This window comes from Heliangelus exortis, chromosome 7, assembly GCF_036169615.1.
Source record: "Heliangelus exortis chromosome 7, bHelExo1.hap1, whole genome shotgun sequence".
Lineage (NCBI taxonomy): Eukaryota > Metazoa > Chordata > Aves > Apodiformes > Trochilidae > Heliangelus > Heliangelus exortis.
Window position 1 is genome coordinate 30,184,891 of NC_092428.1, and position 8,661 is coordinate 30,193,551.

Below are 8,661 nucleotides of genomic sequence, written 5' to 3' on the forward strand. Positions count from 1 at the left end.
ACTTTAAAGAATTTGTTTTTACCAAAAATATCAAGAGTTTCCTTTTTTCGCAGGCAATGAGAAAAAAAAAAAAAAAGTGTAGATTACTTTACTGTAGACACTTTAGAGAATTTCTCTTCAAGGTCAGAACCATGCTGGTAGATTTCTAGGGTTCTGTGCCACTTTCTTTGCAAAACTTTTTTGTGAAAAAACTTTCCAAACTTCCAGTGGAGATGGGATTCACTGTGCAAGCCATTAACAGTTTTAAAATCAGGATTTTATACCACAATAATTGCCTAGTTTAGACACAGGAAAGGGGCACACACCAGGTAACAACTCTTCCCAACTATTTGTAGATGGCTGTCTTATGGAGGGGTACTGAAATCCTAATTAATCTCTCTTAATGGATGAGGAGCAGAGGACCTACCATGTCGTTAGCCAGAGCATTGGATGTATGAGGTAAAATGTTTATTTTCCAAGAATAATTAGGTGCCAGTGAGGTCCTGTCTGTTTTGAGCAGTGCTTCTAAAGGAGCTGGCTAGAATTTGGCAAGTGCTGGCCTATCCATTATATATCCATTATATAATGACAATATTAAAAAATAAATAATAAAAAAAATTTTGGAAGGCAGCATCCAAATCTTCCCAGTGGTTTCTTAATGATATCTTAAAAAAACCAAAAAACAACAAACCTTATTCTGCTCCTGTAATAAAATTAAAATAAAGCAAAGTAGATTATACTGACCAATATAATCCTCTGATTTCCAGGCCTCTTCCAGATGACTTCCTGAGAATTCAGAAACAAATTGTGCCCAGTCTACGTCTGCATTAGGCTCAATGTATTTTGAGTCTGTTTTCCTATGCCTCACTTTGATCACTGCTTTATTTCAATTGATTCCCAGGGTATCAGTCATTACTACAGAACTAAAACTGAAATTAAATCAAATTATTTCCAAAAGGTTAAGGGAGGCATGGACTCCCAGCCCAGGAAACTTTCCTGGGTTCAAGTCACTTGTACAGTCTGTGACCACAGAAGTGTTTTAGGCACTTTTCTTTCATTTGCCTTAATTTTATGTGCTTAATAAGATGCCATGTGTAATGCTGAAGTGCCCTGCTTGTACTTTACAAGTGCAATTACCTCCAGACAAGCTGGGTTTGTGCAGGTTTCTGCTGGGACAGCAGGTGGTGAAGCTGTCCTTGCCAACTGTGACACCGACACCCATTTCCTCCTGAAAAGGTGAAAAATATTACCACATCTCTGGGTCACCTTTCCCCTCCCAGCCTCCCACTCCAGAGGAAAACTTTCATTTTCAAAGGCTCCCATTGTACCTTTCTAAAGAATATAAACCCCACTTTGGTTCTGTGTGGGTGGGCAGTTAAAGCTTAGGTAAACAACCTGCCTTGCTAAGCAATATTTTATTTTAATTTATTTTTTTTTATATATCCATAAGCAGTAGGCAAGATGCATTTCAAGGGATGAGTTTCAAAACCACAAAGATATGGGAAACACCTGTAAATCTTTGTTGTATGGGATTCTCTACAGGGGGAGCAATGGGAATGCAAAGCCCACCTGGAATTTCTCCCCAAAGTTGATGCTACAACATCTGCAAGGCAGGAAAAGAAACACAGACATCAATCATGAATGGTTTGCTTCTGAAAATGAACATGAGTGGTCACAAAAGTCACTGTAAATGACTATCTGTGAATACAAATCACTTTCCCACTATTTGTGGGGGAGTGGAGTAGAAAAAAAGCCAAAAGGGGTGGTTATCCCATCCTGACCAGCCCAGGATGGAACATCTGCACAGCTGTGTGACACAGTGGCAGCTGTTTACCTGCTGTGTTTTAAAACCTCAGCCTCCAGATTTACAACCCCACAGGTACAACTGTGACTTGCAGATATCAAGGGAACAGCACGTTTTTGTCAAACATGCCTTGTCTTGGCTTGTTTCATCTGATGTCTTGAAAATATCATCACCTTGAGTAGGGAGGAGGTGAACTGGTTCTATAGGAACATGTAAGTTGTTCTATAAAGTTCACAATCATTCATAGATTAAGGCCAGAAGGGAGTATTTGACTTCTTATATAGAGTAGGGCAGACTGCATTGTTCCACAAAAAGATGTATTTTAGAATGACATCCACTTTTGTTTAAAAATTTTAGGTGATGGGGGAAACCATGCCTGGGAAGTTCTTGCAGTGCTTGACTGCTGTCAAGTAAAAGTCATCACCTTTTTTCCCAGTCTGAATTAATTCAGCTTCCAGTCTCTCAATCTTACTATGGATTTGTCTGACAAGTTTTTTAATATCCTCTAATCCCAATTCTTTCTTTGTCTTTTCTTCTCTAGGTTGGAGTCTAGATAGCAGCAGGTCACCTTTGGAAGCTTAAATAGATCTAGCTTCTAACATTTTCTAGATGCCATATAATTCTTTCATCTGCATTTTGACTTGTCTCCAGTGCTTTGGTAACAGAAGTAGTGCATCCATCTCTATCAGATTAAATCTTTTAATTGTTTTAAATTTCCTCTATATTTCTTTATAAGCTTTCCTCTTGGTTGTCCCATGGTTGAGACCTTCCCAGGTGATGAGCTGCCATGAGGAGCAGTGCATTGCAGAGGTCAGGCAGCTTCTGCTGAGGCTCAGGGAGAAATAAAAGGAAAACCAGGCAGCCCCTTCTCCCTGAGCCCCTGGGTATCCTGAAAGTACAGTAAATTGGAATAAATGGGATCCCACAGGAGCCCTGTGTCCACAAAGCTGGTTTGGTGTTATGGAAAGGTTTAAGGTTTGATTGAACTCATTTACATCTGTAACATCTTAGGGAAATACCATAGCTACCTAAAATCCCAGTGAATATCACTGCATCCCTATGGAACCTGCAGTGGTCTGAAGTCATGGCAGTAACACAGCATGGAACATGGAGTGTGTTTGTTTTTTGAAAAGCCTTTTCTAGCTGCAAGCTTGAGCATGTACTGGGTTGTATTTTACTGGCACATGTGGGCTCTCTCCCCCTGGATCCAGGCAAACTTGAGGTCATGTAGCCAGGAGCAGGACAGGAGTAATTGTAAGGGAAAGAAACTGCAGGGAGACCAGGAAACTGGCTTAGATTTGCCTACAAACCACTGGGGAGTCATGGCCCTCACCAATAAAAGCTCCTAGCATATAGAAAACTGCATTTCTGCCCTGTTTTGGTTGAAGCTATTCTGTGTTAGTCTTAGACAAGCATCTTGTGAAAGAGTCTTGTTGGGTGAGACCCAGTTTGGATCACTGAGCTTTTTCCCATGTCTACTTAGACTCAATTCTACTTGCTTTGGTCTTTAAATAACCTCTTGCTACTGTTATCTTACTCCTGAAGGACTAGGACGTAACTGGGGTTCTGCTCACATACTGTGAGAGAGATTTTTCAATGTTCTCATTACAAAAATCTTTTTCAGCAAACATCAGTCTGTACCTTTGTTCAGCTCTTAGTGAGAGGCAGGAGCAAACCCATCCTTTCAATGCTGAACTGGATGGGTTTGGTTGAGAAGCAATTGCAAGGTAATAAATAGGGAACCCCAGGATGCAATTTTTATGATTTTTGCATTTCACAGGAGCACACTGTGAGCTGAGCTTCTCCTGGTTTACATTTATTTTCTCAGCAAAAGAAAGATCTCCTCCTTTTGTTGGGATAACACGAAAAATACGGAATGGGAAAAACTAAAGAGATCATCTGAGGGTGGTCATTTACAAACCCCTGGGCTTTTGATAGGTTTTAAAAAAAAGAAAAAAAAAAGGGGAATGAGGATGGTGAGCCCCTGACCCAGGTTGTCAGGGAGGTTGTGGTTGCCCCATCCATGGAAGTGTCTCAGCTCAGGTTGGATGGGGCTTGGAGCAAGCTGGGCTGGTGGGAGGTGTCCCTGACCATGACCCATGACCAGATGGTCTTTAAGATCCTTTCCAACCAAAACCACCCTATGATAAATGATTCTATGAAATGGTTAACCATTGGAAGTGTTCTTCCATGGGTTTCTTTCACAGGGAAAAGTCACATACAACTCTAAATGGGTATTTCATTGTAAGAAAGAAGAGGAAAAACCAGAGTATACGTTTGTCTCCCATTCCGGGCCATGGGTTCAGATCATGTATTGTGATTTGCTCAGATGTTTTCACTGTCCTACAGGAGTCGGGATTTTCTTTCTGAGAGAGTTTCCTCTCTCAGGCTGTCTTCCTACTTGTGTTGCATTGCAGAAAGGTGTGCAGTGTTACACATCCATGTCCTGTAAAACACTCCTCAATTTGCAGGCTGTGATGACAGAGGAGGATTGCATGTCCCAGCAGTAAAGGATCTCTTCTTGGGATCTTTTCCTGGGATGATGTGACTCAAGGCAATGTTCCAGTCTGTGCTGTATACCACAACAAAAGCGAGGCAGAGAAGCTTAATTATTCTAAAAGCATGATGAAAAGGAAATAAGAGGATTAAACAATTTCTTTGTCTCTTTACATTCAGCAGATTGTTCTCAAATTGCAGGCAGTGACACAGCAGTGATCCAGGATGTCAAGGAGAAGAAAGAGTTGGATGGGACAGTGCTCTGGTGGAACATTGTTTTGCTGAAGAACTTAATGTTACGTTAAGCCAATGCTGAAAGTTTAACATCTGCTCTCCTGCTCCAATTGCAGGGCTTTGGTTTAGAAGACAGCAGAAAATGGGCAGATTTGGGCTCGTTATGCTATTGATAAGCAGAGCAGCTACTGAAAATGTTTTCCAAATTCTTTTTGTCTGACAGGTAACTGCTAACTCTTTTTTTTTGGATTAATGGATTAATTCAGTCTGTCCCTGCAGGCTCAGGTTCTGTTCTGCTCCTGCTGGCAAGTCACAGCATGAGACAAATATGTAAGTGCCAGGAGCATCTTTTCCATCTTTCATGGTGTCACACAGTCAAGTCCTGGAATGCCAAACAAACAAAACATGTCCCATTGCTGTCAAAATCCTCCCTTGCTGGCACAAAAAAACCCTGCAGCTACAGAAGGAAAGGTCATTTCTAGCTCTTTGCACAGAAATTGTTGGGTTGGGTTTTTTTTTCATTTATCCATGTTTAGTTTATACCATGAAAGGGTCCTGAATCCACAAGTGGAGCTGAAATACCAAAAAAAATAAAAAAAATAAAAAAAAATCTTAAGATGACAGTGGCACTGATGTGAAATAGCCAACTAAGTTCACAGGAGATTTGGAATTCTGTTTGATGAACGTGTAGTTTCCTGATAATCTCTGTCTGGGGCTTGTTGGAAGTCATGCTTGGAGACCACTTGCCTTTTTTCCTACCAGCAATTCTTCTCTTCTTGCAGGGGTGACAGGCAAATAACATCCCAGGGCGTGCAGAGCCAGTGCCAGAAGTATTTCTCCTTTGTGGATCAAATAGCAGGAATTGGAATGAACCATCCTCAAATTCTCTTTCAGGATCTCCTCCAGGCAAAACTTTGAGGTTTGCATAACTCTGAAAAGTAATCTGTCTTTACTTTGGCAATGAAAATGCAGCCTCTTATTTGTGCCAAGCAAAAATATATTTCTTCTTGGTAGCATTTTTCATTTCTAATATGTAATTTCTACCTCTCCCTCCACCCCCGCCTTTTATTTTTTTGTTTTTCCTCTTCCTGTGATTTTCCTCTCTTTTAAGGACATTTTTACATCCTCTGTTTCAGGCATGCTGAGACAAGAGTAAGATATTTGCAGTAGTTTATCAGGATGCATGAATTTGATGTGGTCAAGCAAAACATTACAGTGGTCTGACTGTGCTGGTGAAAAGTGATGGATGAAATGAATAGATGGAAAAATCCATTTTCCTTTGTTATTTGAAGTAATCCCAGAATCTTTGTTGAGGACAACCCAAAATTAAAAAAAAAAAAAAAAAAAAAGACTGTTCCCTTGCAATTAATAGAAAAGTGGTTTTAACACAATGTGGTTTTAATACAATTTAATACATTGCCAGATTTAAAGTAATAATCTTCATTTCTGGTCAAGGCAAAGAATTTTTCTGACACTGCTCATTTTCTCACATGAAATATTATTTTTAGATTGGAGTCAGCTACAGCCACAGAGTAGTCAAGATGTTGGAAACGGCCTCGAGTTGAGCCAGGAGAGGTTTAGAGTGGATATTAGGGAAAAAAATCTTTTCTGAAAGAGTGGTCAAGCATTGGAAGAGGCGGAGTCACTACCCCTGGAAGTGTTCAAAAAACTGTGTAGAGGTGGCACTTCAGGACATGATGGGGTTGGGTTGGGGGATGGGCTTGATGAGCTTCCAACCTTAATGATTCTCCGTGTACAGGACCTACAAGATTCTTTGGGTAGTTTCAGGACATGCCTTGTATCTCCAAGGTGGAAATGTATTTATGTCCTCTCAGTGATACAGCTCTGGCTGCTTCTTGGAACAGTTCTTGTGGTGGGTTCTTTTGAAATTCTTGAAAGGAGCAAGCACTGCACTGATAATCTCAAATCCCTGGTGGTTTTCCTCATGTTCTGGTGTGTTTCAAAATATCCCAGGTATTTCAAAATATCCCAGGCTTCCCTTATTCATGTTTAACCTTTTTGGAAGTGGAAAGATCAACCAGTCTGGCTGTGTGCTAGGTATTTAAATCAAGAAATGTCAGAGGAGTCATCCAACCAGGGGAGCTGCTAAGCCAGGTTGGAAAGAGGTCAGGCTGGACCCCATGGATCACTGGTTCCAGCCTGAACCATGGAGAGGAAAATCCTGAGGGCACAGCATGGGCAATGCAGAGCTTTCATCCCACCTCTGTCTGCTCTGCAGGGGATGGAGCACGGGCTGCATGTCCTTGGTGTTGAATATGGTGATGTCCCATGGAGTTGAAGTTAATAATATAGGGAGACGAAGAGAGGAACAGAAGGGGCAGGCTGACCTGTGATTTATTGGGATGGGCTAAATTTCTTGTTACTGTGTAGTGGAGCAAAAGATTTTAAAACCTCAGAGATTTTTAGGATCCCTGTAGCTAGAGGTGGGGGCTTGGAGATGATGGGTTGGCAGAGGAAGTCCTTGTCTTGCATTGCATTATTATTCTATGGTGAAGAGCACCTATTCTCTTCTGTGTGCTCTTTTCATGCCTTTGCTCTCTAATACTTCTTGTAAATTAAGAGGCAGTAATCACCTACTGCTTCTCCAAGTTTCCCTGTTTGATGTCATTGTGCTTAATTCATCCTTTACACCATGGTTAAATGCTACCCCTATTTAACTGTCTTAATTTATGTGAGGTACTGATATTTGTTTAGAAGCCTAAAATGGACATAAACAGTAAAAGGGAGACGTCAGTGAAACAAATAGAATCTCTGTTAGTAAGAACTGGAAAGCAATCATTCTGTCTTCTGTAAGGAGATCGCAGTCAGGAAGAGAAACTAAAAAAATAAAAGGGTTCACTTTGCATTAGATGTTTTTCAAAAGAGAAAATGGAATCCAGGGACAGATTTTGGTTTTGTTTCGGGCTTTTTTTTTATTTGTTTTGATTTGTTTTTTTGGTATTACATTGAAAATATAAAGAATAAAATTCCACAGAAGGAGACTACATGATCTAGAACATCTCTACTGTTAGATTTCATGAATTTTTTTTTAATGAAAAAGTTTTTCAGAAGCAAAAGATGTGTACCATTTACTGATCACATGAGACAAAGTCATCATCAATTATAACCCTCCAGCCCATAACAACATTAGCTATATTAAAGATATCACTTAAAATTAGCTTCTCTATGTTTTCCTACAGCCCAACAACCCTTCAAACTGGCAGCTGAATCCATTTTTGAGATGATGATGGCAGAAGATACACTGACAGCCCATTCAGAGATCAGCACCAGGTTCCTTCCCTCCTGGAGCTACTCAGATTAGGACAGAAAGTGTTTGAGTGCTGAGCATCTGCTATCCCATAGACAACTTCAAAATGTAAAAGTTCTCAAACAGTCCTTCTTCTTTGGAAGAGTCTGATACCACTAGATACTGTCTTGCCTTCTCATGATCAGATTTCTCTCATTCCACAGCACAGCAGGGCTTTCCCACCTTTCTTAACATTGAAAATGAGGTGTCATTCCCAAACCTTTTCTGATTTATTCAGGTTTTTTTCAGAGCCATGTCTCCATCTGCAGACTTCTCCTTTTACTTGAGTTTGCTCGAACTTTGGGATCTCTTACCAGGACACCGTGGTGCTGCCTCCTTCATGAGGAAATTTCACAGCAGAAATTTGTGCTGGGGATGGAAAAAGGAGCCTGAGCTGCTTCTGGTGGTTGGCTCCATAAATCCCTGCTGATCTGCTCTCCTCAGGTATGATGTTTCTAGGCAGACCACAGCCTTGTGTCCACTGCTCCCCTGTTTTATGTTTTTTCCCCTGCTTTAGGTGCCCACTCTTCCCCTGTTTAAAATTAACGTCTGGCTTTAGCCTGAGTGCATTTATCTCAGCTTAACATGACCACAGTTACCAATGTTGTAGTTGAAACTTGCCTTTGCCATCACCTTCTTGCATTGTGGCTACTGATTCTCACTGATTTTTTTTCTCTCTTCTGAACCCAACCAACCTCTCATGGAAACCAAGGCTGAAGTTTATTTATGGCACCAGAAACCTGCCTGAGCAAATGAAGCCAATAAGGTGAATGTTTATGCTTTGGTGGATGGTGGAGCTCAGTGATTTCTTGTGTCACCCAGGATTTTGGAAGCTGGTTTT

At 40.8% G+C, this 8,661-nt stretch overlaps 1 long non-coding RNA gene across 1 annotated transcript; it reads left to right on the forward strand.

Moving 5' to 3' along the window:
• The first annotated feature begins 338 nt into the window (after positions 1-338).
• Positions 339-7,887, forward strand: LOC139798062 (uncharacterized). The gene is made up of 3 exons (XR_011726696.1): positions 339-438; positions 5,296-5,432; positions 7,714-7,887. It is a non-coding gene; the product is annotated as an uncharacterized lncRNA (long non-coding RNA).
• Positions 7,888-8,661: the final 774 nt, after the last annotated feature.